The following is a 16,025-nucleotide window of genomic DNA, read 5'->3' on the forward strand; positions in this document are numbered from 1 at the left end:
CCATTTTTGCCATCATAGCACGCCGCTTCCTATCGCTATCTTTTCCTCTGCATATTGGGGGCAAACAAGTGCTCACAATCAAGCCCACTGCTTGTCAAAATAAAAGGCAGGCGCCCTTCTGCTCCGACTGTGGGGAGAAGGGAGACCCCCACGACCCGCAGAGGACGCCCCTCCCCTAGCAGCGCGGGCTTCCCACTCAGAACAATCTCCTGGAAGATCTAGGAAGAGGCAGGCTGCGGGCGGGGCAGAAGGGGCGAGGGGGCGGGGACTGGGAGCGCGGGCTCTTTTGCTCTCCTAACAGGGTTCTTCTCTAGGAACCCCTGGCTCCTACTGCGGTTCCGACTGCTTCCCAGGCGGGGCCGCCCTAGAGGAAGGGCGCGCTCTCCCCTCTCTCAGCCCCTCCACGCGCTTCCAAGCCCCCACGCCACGGAGTCCCAGATCGCCCCGGGAATCTCCAAACCTTGTTGTCCTGTCTGGGGCTCCCTTGCCTGTCCCAAACCGAGGACCACGCTCACGTGAGCATGGAGACATCCCTAGGAATGCAGGGCCGCTAGTCTTGGAAAAGCAGGCTTCTGCAACTGGAGCGTTAGAGAACGTTTCTTCTTCTTGTGGTGATTGTTTAGATTATCATCGCGCCGTCTTCGACTATAATTTGCTGTTTAATCATGATGACATCTCCGTATGTTCGTTGATGTTATCTGTTTTAAGCAGCAAAGCGGCTAGCCATGTTGGCAGTTCAGGGAGATGACATTAACCAGGGCAAGCATGCCCCATTGATGAGGTGGTGGGAGTATTGGGAGTGGGACGGAGTGGGCTTGATGCGCAGAGGACATCGCCATACCTATCTCCTCCCCACGTCGGAGCAGCCTCTCAGTATCTTCCCACCGTCCGTGGCTCTTCAAGTGGTCCACTCAGGCTGGCTTCGGGCCTTTGAGGAGCTGTTGGGATTAGAGAAGGACCTCCTTCATCACATCCCCTGTCCGAGTAGGTTCAAGACAACGCAGTTCACTTGAGTGCAGTGTCTTACGATCCTTATTGTGAACATGCAGGCCAGCTCCAGAGCCCGGCCTGGGCCCAAGGAACTACAGGGCCCCTGGGAAAGGAAATCGGAGGGAGGGAGGAAACTGGCAAGAGAAAAAGGACTCGAGCCTGGAAAATGGGGGACACAGGGAGAAAGGAGGGGGAAAAAGATCTGGAAGTAGAGTTAGAAGGGAAGAGAGGTGGGCGATCACCTGAAACACAGAAGGAGATGATGGAGAAACTTGGAGACAGAGATGTAGCTCTGGGCCAGAGCTAAGGAACAAAGATGACCTCGGTACTTATTTTCATTCAGGACCCCCAGAGAAGCAAATGAGCACAAGAATCTCGACACAGGTTCTCCTTCAGCGGATCCAGAGATCTTTCCACTGTAATCAGAACCCCAGAGGGCCAGGGCCACAGGGGTCTGGAGTCTCGGTGCTGGACGGACAGAGGCAGGAGCGCCAGCCCCCAGCCCTTTCCCGAAACCCACCCCAGGAAATCCGATGAGTCAGGCAAAGATGGAACCAGAGATTTCCCCCTTGCCGAATTCTCCCTCAAATATCAGGAAGGTATTCAACCATTCTCCCCTCGCCACCCCCACTTTTCTCTACAATACACGAGCTCTAGCTTTGCTCGCTGGCTGTCCATCCTCTGGAGCGGTCTACCGCCCCGACCCGGGGGCACTCGAGGGAAGGACCCCTGGATCCCTGACCACTCAGAACACCTACCAAGGGAAATCAAAGCGTTGGTCTCCTCCCTATCACCGCCCCCCGCCCCCCTCCCAGAGGTGAAAACGAAGTGGTGAGGGGGGAGTTGGTGGGGGAGGGAATGGGAAGGAGCGGCTGAGGATGCCAGTTTCGGGCTCCGGAAGACACCCCACCCCCATCTCCACACCGGGTCCCAAGTCATTGTACCTCCCTAGGCTAGGGAGTCTAGGAACTTTGTAATCCTGTAGCTTGTGGTTCCCCCACCAACCCCTCCACTACCCAAGAGAAGAACAGTGTAGAGAAAGCACCCCCTGCAGGGGCCCTTTTGGAGGTTAACGCCTGGGCAGCCTCCGCCCCCAAACCCGAATGCCGGCGTGAGAAAAGCGAACCCAAACCCTGCCCAGCCCCAGGAGAGGAAGCTCAGCTTGGCCCCACCGAACTCCGGCGATCCTGGCACACGCACAGAGAAGGCGCTTTCTCCCCACTCCACCCCCACCGGGTGAGGGGAGGAGAGTGTAATCTTTCTGTCCAGATTTGAGCCCTGGAAGGACGCAGCCTTTAGTGTGACTTCCAAGAGCCAGGACTTCGGAGCCGGAATGCTTCTGTTCCCACCTGCATGACCATGGGCGGGTTACTGAATCCCGCTCTACCTCAGTTTCCTCCTCTGTAAAATAAGGATAATCACACTTACCTCATAGGATTGTACCTTGTATCAAATGAGACAGTATAGGTAAAGTTCTTTCGGACAACATGCCAGTTACCTCCTGCTAGCTCACCGAATTCTTCAAAATAACCTTGAGAACCTCATTCTTTTAATATTTTGGGAGCAGTTATTCTTTATGGTAAAGCATTCTAAATTCCTCTTACTACAGGCTACTACCCAGTGCTCCATGGTCCTCTCTGGCCTTCTCAAAGGATGCTCTAGATAAGCTCCTTGAGTTCAAATAGCTAGGTCGCTCAGCAATGACTGCCTCCTGACTCTATTCCACCCCACCCTGCTCAGTGTCCAGGCCAGACTCCTGGCTTTTCTTTCTGCAGACCCCCAACTGGAGTGGCCAGGTTCTTCCAGCACAGGATTTCTTCTCTATCTTCCTTCACAACTTCTCTTCCCCGCCCCCGCCCTCACTCCCGCCATTTATCTTAAATTCCTCTCCCAACATTGAAAAATGTAAGGAAGTTATTGTAATAATGAAGCAATTCCAGAGTATAGAGAGGGAAGAAAACATCTTCCCTCCACTAATAAATGGTAGCAGGTTGATAAGTGTTCTTCCATGCCTTTCCCCATGCTGCTATACACATATACACACATACATATATGGAGGTTGGCTTTGGGTTTTGCTTTGCTTCATTTTTGCAAAATTGTAATATGTATTTCTCTGCAACCAAATTCCTCAAGAGCAATAGTTAAATATCCCCTTTTAAATGGTTACATAATTCCTTCTATTGATGGATATTTAAGTTTTTCAAGGTTTTTTTTTTTTTTTGGTACTGTGTAAGTATTGTGTTCATAAATATTCCTATTCAAACAACATTATGTACCAGCATTTTAATTTCTTCAATACAATAGGTTTGGTCAAAGTTGGATTGCTGGGCAGAAAGGTATGCATGTGTGCTTTTAATTTGAAAAGATGTTTGTTTATTTTTCCAAAGGATGTGGAGTTTCCCTGCATCCTTATCAACACTGTATGCTAACACTTTTTTGCCTTTTTTGTCAATCCAGTAAGTAGCCTTGCTGCTCTGGAAGGTCAGGCTGTCCTGCCATCTGCATTAGGTTCCTTGGGTCCCTCTCAGGCCCTGATCACCACCAGAGTGTCCTGCACTGGTGGGGAAGGGCCAGCTGGACTTTGGGTCTCCCTCCCCAGGAGCAGTGGCAAGGGCTGCACAGCGAATGACTTTTGTGCAGTCAGGCCTAATTAGTACTGGAAGACCCTGGCTCTCATCGGCTAATCTAATAAAAATGCCTTGAGGAGTTTAGGGCTTGGACCTTGCTGGGCTGGCTGAGCGAGTGATTGTGAACTGGCAGAGGTGGGGCTCAGCTGCGTGTCTCCCCACTGCTCCTGCAGCTTCCATTCAGGACACTCAGCCTGAGCCAGCTCTGCACTGAGGCTGCGATCCCCTGGCCTGTCTGCAGTGGAGGGCCAGCGATGGAAGGAGGCAGCAAAGGAAAAGAAAACAGCAACCACAAAACAAGGGCGGCAAAGATGACAGCTGAACTTTTCTTTTCCTCTCCCACCCAGAGAGCCTGAGAGGCTTCTATGAGCAGGATCCAACCCAAGGAGAGCAATAAGGAAGGCTGAACCATCTGGGGGGGTTCAGGGTACAGAGATCCAAATCATACTGTCTCTTCTCTCTCATCACTCCCAACTCACCACATTTACTCTAACTTTTTAAAAACTTTAACTTTCATTGAGCACTTACTACCTGTGAGGTGTTATGGAAAGCCTTGCAAACATCATCCCATCTCCTTTGCAATTTCTGTAAGAGGGTTGTATTATTCCCATTTTACAGATGATGAGCTGAGGCTTGGAGAGAGGTTAGTAACTTGCCCAAGACCAGCAAGTAGCAAGAGCGAGAGCTGACTTTTGAATGCTAATCTGTTTTGGGAACCTGCTTTAAGAGATCCCTTCCCTTTGCTTATTCTACTAGTATTTTGAGGCAAAGAAACACAAAGAAAAAACACAACAAGAAAGAACTGTAAGTCTTGTGGTGAGCAGAAAAATGTCCCTGCGAAAATGTCCGTGACTCAATCCCTGGAACCTGTAAATGTGTTAGTTAATATGGTAAAAGAGAATTAAGATTGCAGGTGGAATTAGACTGCTAAATCGGCTGCCTTTAAAATAGGGAGTTTATCCTGGATTGTCCCTAGTGGCCAATGTAATAACAAAAGTCTTTACAAGTGGAAGAGGAAAAAAGAAGAGGTCAGAGTTATATGACGGGAAGATTCAACCCACCCTTGCTGGCTTTGAATACAGAGGAAGAGGCCAGAAACCAAGGAATTTGGGCAGCCTCTAGAAACTGGAAAAAGCGAGAAAACTGATTCTTCCCTAGTGTCTTCAGAAAGAAATGCACCCCAGTGATTTCAGCCCGGTGAAACCCATGTCAGACTTCTGACCTTCAGAACTAATGGCAAGATAATAAAATCATATTATTTAGGCCACCAAATTCGTGGTGATTTGTTAAAACTGCAAATAGAAAACTAGTACAAGTCATTGTTTGCACTGTACCAATTTAGTTAAGGGAATACATCACACTAGCGAGGCCTGGGCGTTCAGGATGTACGTGTACTAGGGATTTCTCAGGGCCCTTCTTTGTCCATGTGTGTATTCAGAGGAGGCAGCAGCTTCGTTTCAATCTGGGGTGATGGTGTTTGTGAGAAAAAGAAGACATGGAGAATGAATTTCTAAGGACAAAAAAAAAAAAAGTGTGTTGATTTTTCACAATGTCTTGTCATAGAATCTTTTTTATTTTTCCTGCTTGTTGTGCTCTTTTTAGCTGCAAGAGCTTCCTATTTGCTTTCTTTCCCTCCAGTAATTTAATGGACATGCAGTTCTATTAAAGGAGTTCTTAGTTTCTGTAATCATCATAGGCCTGCCCAGATGTGAAAAGTCCATCGTCACGGTGATGGATGACTTGAGATACATTCATGAAAAATCTATCACCAGGTAGTTATTCTCTTGATAAATCGCAGCGACTAATATTAGCTACATACCTCATCACCTGGACAAATCACATGTTGAATTGCTTTTAACGGGAATGGCATTTCCACCCTTTACATTTCCCAGGACACAGTCTCTATGGAATGCCTGGAATGAATCCCTTGCTGTGGATGTGGCAAGAAGGGAGAAACAAAGGAAAACACCAAACCAGAAAAACCTCAGGCAGCCACTACCTTTCACATCGAGAGACGCTCCTTAGAATAGTCCAAGTCCCTAGTAAAGAGAAGGGAGAAAAGCACATGTTTGTCCATCCTTGATTTGTTAATCAAGTCACAAATTGCTTTGTTTACATTAAGACACCACCATGGGAGTCTCTTCTTGATTAAGAAAGAAGCAACACCAAATAAGCAAGCCTGTGGGAATGCCAGGCTGGATAATTAACTTCAAAGCGCCTTCCTGACCTGGTTGCCACAGACGGCAGTGCCTGGGCCTGCCTCAATCTTTCCATTTCCTGGGAGGGTCAGCTGAGATTCAGCAAGTGACTATAAAAAATGGCTCTCATAGTCCTCAAAGTCCTCTGCTTGCCTCCTCAGGTTGTCACCTGAAACAAGTTGGATTGTGTTCTCCCTGAGGCAGGGAGAGAAATCCCAAGCAAAGTGGGGTCACTTACCTCTGGCCAAACACAAATTCTTCAAAATAGGCAACTTTGAAGGGGATAAGGAGCATCAAAGCACACGGGAGGCACATCCATCAATCCCTGTCCAGAGACCGGACGGTCCAGTCATGCGGCGGCCAGGCCTCCTGGAGGCTTCTGTACTCTCAACCGACCTGGCAGTCACGTTGGTATCATGTACACCCTCTACCTTTCACACCGCACCGTTTGTGCAGCGTGTTTTCCTGTGTATCCATTCTTCTCCCATCCTCTTGTAATATTTTCTGCTCTTTGGAACATAACATGGGGAAAACTGCATTTCCTCACTGCTTTATTTATTGGGGTTGTTGTATATTGTTTCCTATTTCTGAAGAGCCCTTGGACACTTTTACAGATATCAGGGAAAAATGCTTCCAACTCTGCCCAAATCTTTATCTTCAGGAGTCTTTATAAATTCAGATCCAAAATGTGCTCGTGTGTACCCATTTATACAGATATTAATATATTCTCCAAATTACATATTTTCTAAGACACAGATACACACACACACACACACACACACTGCATTTGCAACCCTGACCTTATTCCTTCTAATTGGCTCTTAGATCTCATCTTTTATCTTTTCCATTGTTTTTGCCATTTTGTGTTTCATTCCCCACATGCTCCTTCCGCTGAGCTTATAAACACACTCAAATCTCTTATAGCCTAAAAAACAAACAAACAAGAAAAACCCTTCCCTGTCCATCCTTTTACTCCACTCAGCCATTTCTCCATTTCTCAGCCATTTCACAATTAGATGACTGCAACTGCAAGTTCCTAGAATAGTGCCCAGCCCAAGGCAAACACTCAGCAGATATTGGGAGACTACATGAATGAGATCCTCTCCTTCTCCTCTTTGCCAGCTTCCTCCTGGCTGGTCTCCAGCCTGTGGCCTCCAGAGCCAGGTTCTTCCTTACCAATGGCAGACACTCCACTCTCATTGGCCTTCTCCTTTTCCCCCATGTGTATCTTACCCTTTAAAAACTATTTTATGTATTCTATTTTAAAATTTTCACCACATGTCCACATTCACTGGGAAAATTAGAAACTGCAGGTGACTCAAAGGGGAAAAATTTAAAATAGTCATAATTTCTTCAGCCAGAGACACACATTTTGGTCTCAGTGTCTTTGGTATTAATTCTCCCATTCCCACATGGGTGTGAAAATGTCATTTCCCTTCTTTAAGAACCTTCATTTCCTTCCCATTGCTGAATCATTGCTGAGTGACTCTGACTCCCTGCGTGGCACCAAAGACTCACCAGGATCTGGTCCCATCTCATCTTGCCAGCCTCCTCCCCATCCACAGCCCTCTGTGTTTCCCACTCAAGCGCTGCAGTCATACTGACTTCCTTCTTGCTCCTTCAATGGACGTATCCCCTCCTCTATACCATGCCTTTGATCATTTAGTTCTTCCAGGCTAAAATATATTGCACTTCCACCCCAATGCCTCCCATCCACCTTTGCATGTTGTATTCCTTCAAGACCCTTCTCAGGCTCAACCTTGCATGAGCCCTTCACTGATTCCCTGGTCAGAATTATTGGGATGCCCCTCAATAACCTCTTGTTGTTCTTAATTTTGTATCACAATTAGATGACTGCTGATCCATGTTGTCTTTAAACCATATGTTCCTTGAGGTCAGGGACTATGTCTCACCCATCTTTGAACCTCCCACAGTATCTGACACTGTGCCTGGCACAGATGATTACTGAGTAAAGAACATTTCCAGTCCTTACCACCTCACACATATGTAGTTGCACGTTCTAATTTTAAATAAATAAAGGTGTTGCTAATGCCAACACTTCTCTGGGCCACTTCTTGCTAATGCCTTTTCTCCCTCAGAAACTCCCCCTCAGCAGCATGGGTGTGTATTACTGGTGAGTAGAGGCATAAAATTGTTGGCTGCATGTCATGGAGTACCTACCAATGGTTAGAAACAAAGGAACAGACACATCCATAGCAATGTAGATAAGAGAGAATGAAAAAATGATGGCTAAAACAAAAGGGAAAGAGAAAAGAAGCAACTGGCTAAGTCCTATTCATGCCTTTCAGAACAACTAGCTCAACATTTCATCAGCTTGTTTTATTTTCTCATAGGCTACAGGGAAACCTGAAGGACTTATGTTCCTTCTTTCATTCCTTCTTTCTCATTCGAGGAACTATTGACATCTGTAATTTTCCCCTTGTTTGAAGAGGAGAGTTTTCCATGTCTCATCTTCACTCAGACTATGCGCTTATCACCTAATGCATACACAGTGACTATGTACATGGGATCCAGCCTCCAAAAGGGCCTCCAGTGAACTTGACTCCTGGTATATGTGCCTGTGTATAGTCAGTTTGCACAATGAATCAGGGCTGGCTTTGTGTAACCAATAGAATATGAATAAAGTAATGACATTTGACTTCCAAGGATAAGTCATAATAGGTATTCCTCCTTAGTCCCTTGGATTACTTTCTTTGGGGGAAGCCAGCTGCCATGCCATGAGGCACTTAAGCAGCCTTGTGGAGAAGCCCACGTAGAAAGGAACTGAGACCTCCTGCCGACAGCCGGCACTGACTTGCCAGCCTCATGAGTGAGCCATTTTGAAAACTAGATCCTCCAACCCCAGTCAAAACTTGAAACAGTTGCAGCCCCAGCTGATATCTAACTGTAATTTCATGAAGACCCTGAGCCAAGACCATCCAACCAAGCTGTTCTGAAATTATTTACCCAGGAAACCATGAGAAATAATAAATGATTGCTGTTTAAGCCACTGTCTGAGGATAATTTGTTATGCAGCAACAGATAACTAATAAAGTGTGTCTCACATATTCTTTCATTTTAATCTGTAATGTTTGTTCACTTGTCCATGTGTGTTCGTGTGAGTTTTGATAGGTTTTGTTCGTAAGTTTTTTGCTGTTGTTGTTTTTGTTTTTCAAGATAGAGTCTTGCTCTGTCACCCAGGCTGCATTGCAGTGGCATGATCTCAGCTCACTGCAACCTCCATCTCCTGGGTTTAAGCGATTCTCCCACCTCAGCTTCCCAAGTAGCTGGGACTACAGATGTGCACCACCACACTTAGCTCATTTTTAAATTTTTTTGTAGAGACAGGGGTCTGCCTATGTTGCCCAGGCAGGTCTTGAACTCCTGGTCTCAAGTGATCCTCCTGCCTCAGCCTCCCAAAGGGCTGGGATTACAGGAGTAAGCCACACCGCACCCAGCCTTTAAGGTTTTTTAAAACAAGGAGTTTAGAGATTTAAGTCATTTTGTATAGCAAATAGCAAAATTATTTGAGCATCTAAAGTCTTTAAACAATGATTCCTGTCAATCAGGAAATGGTTTAGGAAAATAGCAGTAAGTATATAAACAGGAGAAGAGTCATAAAGAGAAGTAATGTTACTCAAACACAAGTAAATGGGAAAATGAAAACCACAACAGGGCCATTATGACACAATGCTGCCCTTTGCATAGCTGGAGACACCCCCAGAAGCTGAAGGGAGAAACCTTGCTTCAACTTTCCTCCCACCTTCCAATCTCCTGCCAGAGCCTCCCATTGGCAGAAGCTAACAGGAATCAGTAGGCAAAGGAGTCTGGGAAGTGTAGTTTTCAGGCTTCTTGCCCTGGCAATGGAGAAAAGATCTATTAATAGATAGGGCAACCATGGAGCTGAGCCTAAAACACACTCCTCATCACCAGGAACAATAACAGACATAATGGAGGAAAAAATGTATGTGTTTGAAGGGGCTACTCAAAAATGAAGTAGCCAACCTGAGTGGTTAGAGAAAGAGGAATTCAGATGCTCCCACATTCATCTTCCAAGACGTATCCCAGGAGTCTACCAAAAGACTGGGAACCCACCGTAGGTATAGGCCTCCAAATTCTTCAAATGAGCTGCCACAATAAAGCCCTTTTCAGTAATTGTAGTAGAGCACCCCTATTAAGAAGAGCTAACACATTGGACACATGATGGGTCAGGCGCTGTTCTAACTGCTTTTCCTTAACTAATTTAGCTCATCAACATCTCCATGATGTTGGCCCTATTGTGATCCATTTTACAGGTGAGCAAGCTAGGTCCTGGAGAAGTTAAGTCACAGAGATGGAGTGAGAGTCAGGTCCCAACATGATAGCCTGGCTTCAGAGGCCATGTGTTTAACCATTCTGTTATCCTGCCTCTCACTAGTTGAACCTATGCCCAAAGTTTATTTAAAAAGATGAACAATACAAAAAGGAACTAGAGAACAGACACTGTAGAAACCCAAGCCCTGAGCTACAGGGCCAACCTTAGACTCAGCTTGTCCAAATGTTGACTGACAGACAACCCATTAATTATTTTAGAAAAACCATGGTTTTTTGAGTATCTGGTGCTGTTTTTCTGAAATTCTGGAAGATCTTCTAACTCTGGAAATACCCTCTGCAAACCAAGTGTGGAGGAGGGTTAGTAACCAGTACTTAAGAAGGACTTATTCACGCAAGAGTCATGTGCTTGGGCATTAACAAAAGTCCATGCAGAATTAGGGTGCAGTTTCCTGCTACCCTATTCCCAGGCTGAACACAGGAAGCTGATCATTTCAACAAGCTTGCCTAGCTTTTCCTTTTAATGGAGAGACACAGTGGGAAAAGGCTGGTTCTTCAGAAATTTCACTCCAGTGTCTTTGACAACTTTATTTTTTTCATGTTTGGGGAATTTAACTTGCTTTTTAAACAGCAGATGATTTGTACCATTTTGAAATAATCAGTGCCTTTCTTATCATAGCTTGAGAGAGACTAGGCTAAAGAGCTAGAGAGAGGAGCCCAGGAGGTGTGGAATGCATCATGTAGTAGAACCAGACTCTTCTATCAATTAGCACGTTTTCTAAAGGTGGTGTTTCATTCTTGGAAGTCTCCAAGTTAGGCCTGCCTGTTAGGTTTTAAAAGGAGCAGAAGGATAATAGTGGCACATATGGCTTTTCAAATATTTTTGATGGCAGATCTGCAACACCTGGGTCTCACTGAGCCAAATACCAGAAGCACTGATGCTTCTTGCCCACCACCTTCCAGTGAAGGGAGGAAGGGCTCTGCTCCATTTGGTCCAGAGCAGTCAACAGGCTCTTTAGGATGTTGCTGGGTGCTGGGTTGCATTGTACAAGGCTACCCAATGTGGGTCCAATTCCTGTCCTCTTGAATGGGCATCTGAAACAGAGAACATTGACATGGAAACATAAAGAATGACATAGCTGTAATTATGTAAGCTTAATATAAGACACTGGTTTTCATGTAGTTTATGAAAATAATGTTCATTATTTCATAGTCATCCCACCTACAGACTTGCATAATAAACCAATCAGCATTCCCTTTGCTACATTTTCCCTTGTTCATGGCCACAGGAGAAAAACTGGAACCTTCTAAGTAAAAATTTAAAAAAGACCTATTATTTTGATGACCATGGCCTCTGAGTGGTTGTAGATGAAGGGATAAAGAAAAATAAATTATTACACAATAGCCTTTCTCAAAATGAATGGCTTGTGTCAAATAATGCATTTTTCTTGGCAAGTTCAGAGCTACTACAAAACAACCATCACTGCTGAAACCTTGCACACCCAGCAGGAGCGAGTCATCTTCTCTCGCTCAAGGGACACACCAACTGTGAACTCTTCCCTCCTCACCTCCTGGCAGGGGGATGGGTAATTCCAAAGCTCATATATACCCCAAAGTAGCCTTTTTCGGTTTTGTCCCTCTCCCTTTGGGTCTTTTTATAACACAGCCGTCCACATGAAGAGAAGAAGGTCAGCACCAAGCTGGTGGACTCCAAGTGACCACAGATACAGACAGTGGTTTCTGAGTAGGTGCAACGTTACGAAACGGTGACAACTCTCAAGCACAGGTGGGGGTCTGCTACTGAGGGGGACTGTAAAGAGCTGAGAGAGCCCATCAGGGTAAGGATCATCATTTGCTCTTTCTGTAATGTGTCTCTCCCTACTTGATCCAAGGCCTGCATTTTTCTCTTACCCCACTGTTTATCTGCTGTTTCTCTGCCTTGCATGCCCCACACTCATTCAGTCTTCCTGCCTTTGAACTCATTATTTCCTCTGCCTCTCCCCAGAATCTTTGCATGGAAGGCTCCTTCCTGTCATTTTATTTCAACATCAATACCACCTCTTCAGAGATACCTTCTCTGACCTTTCATTGTAAAGTGATAGCCACCTTCTCCCGGAAACCCTCCCAGCAAACAGGCACTATCACATTGCCTGATTTTGTTTCATTTACAGCATTTGACACTTGCACAATTTAAAAAAAAAAAAATCACTTTATAACATTGCTTCATACTATAAGTTTTGATGCCCTGGGCAAAGCTGGGCCCTAGGCCTTGGGCAGACAGTCTTCTGTGCAGTTTTCTGTCCCTAAAAATCCTGAGCGGTCACCTCCAGCCTCTCCCTTGTTCCCCTCTGCATTTGCATCACTACAGTTCCACATCCAGATTTTATCTCCACCACTCAGCTCACATCTTGGTCTCTTTTCTTCGAAGACGGAGTCTTGCTCTGTGGCCCAAGCTGGAGTGCAGTGGCACGATCTCAGCTCGCCGCAACCTCCACCTCCCAGGTTCCAGCAATTCTCCTGCCTCAGTCTCCCAAGTAGCTGGGACTACAGGCATGCGCCACTATTCCCAGCTAACTTTGTATTTTTAGTAGAGAAAGGGTTTCTCCATGTTGGTCAGGTTGGTCTCAAACTCCCAGCCTCAGGTGATCCGCCCCCCTCAGCCTCCCAAAGTGCTGGAATTACAGGTGTGAGCAACCATGCTTGGCCAACATCTTGGTCTCTTTTGCTCTTAACAGTAAGCAGGCCTCAATATAGGAACAAGAAGCAAGCGCTGGGCACCTCCAGAGGATCCTATGTGGCTGCCCTCAACCATCCAGAGGAGCAGAAAGTAAGCTGATACAAACCGCATTCTTCATGGCCTGCGATGGGGCACATGAACCCATGACTGCACCAGTAAATGTCGCCGCAGGGCTCTGTGTGGAGTGTGAATGGGGGTGTGTGGATCCTTAGCAAAATGAATCAAGAGGCAAACTTTGCCTGTGATGGCAACACCACTCAGGTCCCCCGCTTCTCCTGTCTTTGGGGTTGACTTGCTCCAGTTGGAAAGAAGCTTCCCTGAAGCTGCTTTTCCTGCCCTTTCTCCCCGAGGAAGCTGAGGGGAGGAGAAAAATGAAGTATCTGATGCAGGGCTAAGGTTAGACAGTAAACATAAGGACAAGGAGGAAAAGAAGCCCTCTGAGACTCTTGGGCGAGGACATTGAGGGACAGAATATATATTTCTAGGGTCCCTAGTTGGCGTTCAGAACATTTTTCCCCATACACGAGTGTTTCTTAACCAGAGGTAACTGTGTTACCCAAGAGACATTTGGTAATGCCTAGAGAGAGTTTTACTTGTTACATCTGAGGAGGGGGTGCCACTGGCATCCCTGAGTAGAGGCCAGGCGTGCCATTGCACATCCTACAATGCACAGGACAGCCCCCGCCACAAATAATTATCTGTCCCAAAATGTCAGTAGTGCCAAGGCTGAGAAACTATGTCATAGACCAATGATGTATTTGGTAATTTTGCTTAATAACTCAACCATAGTGGCTTAAATAGGTTTTGAAGATTTCCTTTATTTATTCATTAATTTATTTTGACAGGGTCCCCCTCTGTCACCCCGGCTAGGATGCAGTGACACAACATGGCTCATTGCAGCCTCGAACTCCCAGGCTTAAGTGATTCTCCCACCTCAGCCTCCTGAGTAGCTGGGACTACAGGTATGTACCACCACGCTTGGCTGGTTTTTGAATTTTTTATAGAGATGAGTTCTTGCTATGTTGCCCAGGCTGCTCTCAAACTCCTGTGCTCAAGCAGTCCTGCTGCCTGGGCCTCCCAAAGTGCTAGGATTACAGGCATGAGCCACTGAGTCCGGCCAAGATTGACTTTAATATCTTGCTACATGTCTCTACTAGATAATATCTTTTAAGCTTCACTTGGTCAAATAACAGCAATTACATGGCTCACACATAGCAGGTACATACATCACTTTGTTCATTTCCTTCACAGCACTAATCATAAAGTGGAACAACCTTTTAAATTTGTTTAATTAATAACTTTCTGCCCCAACTATGATATAAGCTCCTAGAATATTGCCTGCTCTAGAGTAGACACTCAATAAATATTTGCTGAATGAATGAATTCAGACAGTTGGCTACTGCCTGTTTCTTCTTATAGGCAGAAACCATCTCTCGTGTATGTGTCTATATCTATAGCAGCTGGCCCAGATTTTTGTATATGCAGGAAACTCAACAACTGATCTCTGAAACCATGAATCAAGGCATGTGAATGAATAAATGAATTAATTAATATATAAATGAATGGGCAAACAATACTAATATTCCTATGTCCACTGTGAAAAAATTAGTAAGCATGCATGCTACTAGAGAGGATATTTCAGAATGCATGGTGAGCTTAAGGGCCTTGTTCTATGCTCCAGCTCCTCCTCTGTAGAACCTTCTCCCTGGGAGTCAGGTGAAGAGTACAGATTGAGTGCTAGAGACAGTGGTTTTCAGCAGAACTCTGAACCTAAGCCGAGGAAGTGATGACTCCTCTCTCTTCCTAACTACTTTCTAAGAATGTTTTTGGCCCTCTGCCACCAAAGGATGAATGCTGCAAGTAGTGTAAGTTAGTAATACGGCGAGTGTGATGATTCAAATGGCTCAAAGGAGGCAAAAAAGTCTTTGTTCCACAGTTCTGTCTTTCCTATTCTTTTCTATAAATAGCATGTTGATTTTTAAGAGCTGCTAGTTTTTATAAACTTCTTTTCCAGAGTGATTTATTAGTGTCAAGCATTACTATCATCCTGTAGTTCCAAACTCCTCTCCTGTGGGCAGTAATTTAGCCTTAGTTTTTCCTCTGTGATAAACCTTTGCACGATTAGCGAGTCTCTAATTAGGGATCACAGTTACCTTGGAGGTCTCTGCAAAGAAACAGCCAACAATCTCAGGTTAAGAGACTCAACACAAGAGAGAAACCAGTTTTGCAAAGTGTCCCAATAATGTCTCTCATAGAACTTTTTTCCCTGAGCCACGATCCAACATAGTATCAGGCATTGCATGTAGCTGTCATGCCTCTTTAGTCTCCTTTAATCTCAAACAGCTGATGGGGGGATATTTGCAGCAAGTATCCGTTAAAAAATACTTACACTTTCCAGATACATCAGCTTGGTTAATTGGAAAGCTCTTTAATAATTGTTTTAGTATGCAAAATTAAGAGTTTCCATAAGAATAATTAATAATACAGTATTTTATAATAATAAATATTTATGTATCAACTGACTATGGAATTTCAACTTGCAAAGCACATAAATGGATTTTTCACCCTGAGTTACATCTAAAATGCTTACCTGTATTTGAAAGTGATGGAAAGCTGGTGAGTAAATATTCCCCATTCTCTTCCTTGGGTGGACAATTCTGAGACACATTCTACACATTTTCTAAGAAGGTCCTGGCATTGAGATGCATTTGCTCACAAAGGTGTCAGTCTTAGTCTGTATGGGCTGCTATGACAAATATACCACAGCCTGGGTGGCCAATGTAGTCAGGTTCTGGTGAAGGCTCACTTTCCTAATTCTAATACAATGTTCTTGTTGTGTCCCCACATGGCAGAAGGGGAAGAAGTGAGAGAGATATCTGGGGTCCCTTTCACAAGGGCACTAATCATTTTCACGAGAGCTCCACCCTCATGATCTAATCACCTTGCAAAGAACCCACCTCCTAAGACCATCACCTGAGGGGTCAGAATTTCAACATATACATTTGGGGGATCACAAACATCCAGTCCATAACAGTGATCAAATTAAGAGCTCACCCTTGCAAGGGTCCAAGAAGGAAGAGAAAAAAAAATCAATTAAAAGAAAAATATGATAGGAAAGTTGAAAGACATTGAAAATGTAAAGACTTTCATTCATGGAAACTC

The sequence above is a fragment of the Rhinopithecus roxellana genome, chromosome 4 (assembly GCF_007565055.1).
Source record: "Rhinopithecus roxellana isolate Shanxi Qingling chromosome 4, ASM756505v1, whole genome shotgun sequence".
In the NCBI taxonomy this organism is placed as follows: Eukaryota; Metazoa; Chordata; class Mammalia; order Primates; family Cercopithecidae; genus Rhinopithecus; species Rhinopithecus roxellana.